Raw genomic sequence first — 2,723 nt, forward strand, 5'->3', positions numbered from 1 at the left:
GGGAAAAATTAGAGGAACACTGCTGTAGACACCACTTGATTTCATTGTTTTAATTGGCCTCCAGGAGCTGGGATGTGTCGCACAATGCCCATCGTGATCGTTCTAGTCAGCAGTTTGAACTCCACTGTCCTGCAGCCAGGTAAACGACCATCCACCCCTGCCCCTTAGAAGGCCTGGGAATTTTTGAAATTCCATTTCCTGGTGGCTCGGCATGGAGAGCTCATATCGCATCTTCCCAGGTGACCATGGTGGGTTGTCACACCAAATGCTTTCCTGCTTAGACCACTGCAGAGCTGTTGGTTTTTCTTCGAGTGCTTGTTCATGTCAATTCCAATCAGGTGTGTGCGCGTGCATAGTAGCCAGAAGTTTTTTCCCCTAGCAACAACCATAGGGTCGGCCTGGGCGCCCACTGGAGTTGCACCTTCATGGCGCCCAATATAGAGTCCTGCTGACCTCCCTCAGTTCCTTCTTACCACCAGTGACGGTAACTGGAACTTACTCTTGCCCTTCTCTTGCTTCAGCAAGTGGATTAGCAGTGCTTCAACTGTACACTGTACATAGTTAGTTTTCAGTAGTTAATATAGTTTAGTAGTTCTTTATAAGTTTCAGTTATGGGGGATTCCCCCCCATTCCATCCCCATTTCTCCCCCCCATTCATTACTGGGGCATGCCGTGATCCCCGGGCTTTGACTTGCCAGATTTGCACACAGCGCATGCCAAAAGGTGACCCCCCACATCTCCTGCTTACGGTGCCTGGGTGAGGATCACCAGAAAGACCGCTGCAAGATCTGTCGGGAATTCCGACCGAGAACCATTAAGGAGAGGGAGCAGCATCTCAAAATTCTTCTTATGGAGGCACCTCTCTGACCTCAGTCGGACCCAGGCACCGGGGATCCTTCTCCCAGCATGTCGTCTTCAGTGCGAAGTGGTATGGAGCCATCTTTGAAGGATCCTGCGCTGAAGAAAGATGCTGGCAGGAAAGCTCGGCACCAGCATGGAGCCTCTTGGGGACATTCCAGCCTTCAGCACCAGTCCCAATCACCGGCGCAGAAGAAAAAGAGGTCAGAGAGAGGCCGATCTCCCTCCGCAAGACCCAGGGAACAGCTACAAGTGGCACCTCAGTCGGGCGACAGCTCGGACACTCAGGGTGGGGCCACATTGACTCCTGCCCAAGCAAGGCAGTCAAGTCCGGGCCTGTCTCGCTCACCCCACTCATCAGAGTGTCTACCACTCCCATCCACTCTAGAGGCTTTCGAGGTGGCGCAGGACCTATCGAGGCTCATGGCGCCATTCTCGCTGCCTAGACAGGAGAGCGTCCCAGTACCACAGGTTCCATCCCAGCACCCCATGCAGTCAAAGGGAAAGCCAGCAATGATGGCATGCCGATCCCCATCACGTCGACACCCTTCTACTCCAGCACCACCATCCAGGGAGCGCAGTCAGTGCCCTGCTTCTCAACCGTCTATCTCGAGAGGAGCAGCGCCACCCTGGTTCTCCGAGTCAGAGTTGGACTCATACCACTCTGACTATAGCAGGAGCAGAAGATCCTCCTCGCAGCACCATAGGTGGTCCTGCCCAAAGCAGTGGGCCCCTCAATGGCAAAATCCACCGCAGTGGCCCTTTTGGACTCCGTGGGCTTTCCATCAAGACCAGGGTTGGAGCCAGGAATCCCACTCAGGTGCAGCATGTTTGTTCCGCCACGATTGGCACCGGAGCCAGTGCTTGGTCATTAACACTGGCACCTGCGGTGCCATTTTTGGCACCGACTGCAGCACCAACATTGATCACTTCAGCACTGGAGGCATCAGTGGCCCCAATTGTGGCCAAGGCACACGACGCACCCTCGGCACTGACAACGGCAATGGCTCTGACACCAACACTGTCATCAGCAACAGCGCCTATGGGAACTCCAGTGCACATGCTGCACCAGGCACCAGCACAAGCGTGGGGCACGATGTCATCACCAACACCCACGCCTTTCACAGCACCAGGACCAGGCCAACCTAAGGCAGTTCCCACGGGGACGGTAGGGAGCAACCACCTCCCCTGGTGGTCTCCTCCTCCTCCTCCTCACCAGATGAGGCCCTAGCGGGCACTTCAGTAGCCCCAGCTCTGGAAGACTCCAGGGTGTTGGAGCAGCTGCTATGCCGGGTCACCCAGGGTCTGGGCATTAAGGCAGAGGAAGTTGTGGATGATGCGGACCCTATGGTGGACATCCTGCCTCCCTCCAGTCCTGCCCGTATCACCTTACCGCGGATAAAGATAATCACAGACATGACCAACACCCTTTGGCAAACCCCGGCCTCGCTTCCACCTTCTGCCAAGTGCAATGAGTGCCAGTACTTTGTGCCCTCCAAGGGCTATGAACACCTCTATTCCCACCCTCAACCTGATTCCCTGGTGGTAGACACTGCTAACCAGTGGGAGAGGCAAGGATTTCAAGGCCCTTCACCCAAGAATAGGGACACCAAAAAACTAGACCTTTTTGGGCGAAAGGTCTACTCCACAGGGGGGACTGTAACCAGCAGGCCATCGTCAGCAGGTACTCCTACAATACCTGCTCGGTGATAGCTACATTTACGGAGTTGCTCCTCTCAGACTTCCATGCCGAATTTTTGGCTTTGGTTGAGGAAGGGAGACTGATCTCCAGAGCATCCCTTCAGGCGGCCCGTGATGGGGCAGATGCAGCAACCAGAGTTATGGCTACTGGAGTGGCCATGAGA

The sequence above is a fragment of the Mauremys reevesii genome, linkage group 1, assembly GCF_016161935.1.
Source record: "Mauremys reevesii isolate NIE-2019 linkage group 1, ASM1616193v1, whole genome shotgun sequence".
NCBI lineage: Eukaryota > Metazoa > Chordata > Testudines > Geoemydidae > Mauremys > Mauremys reevesii.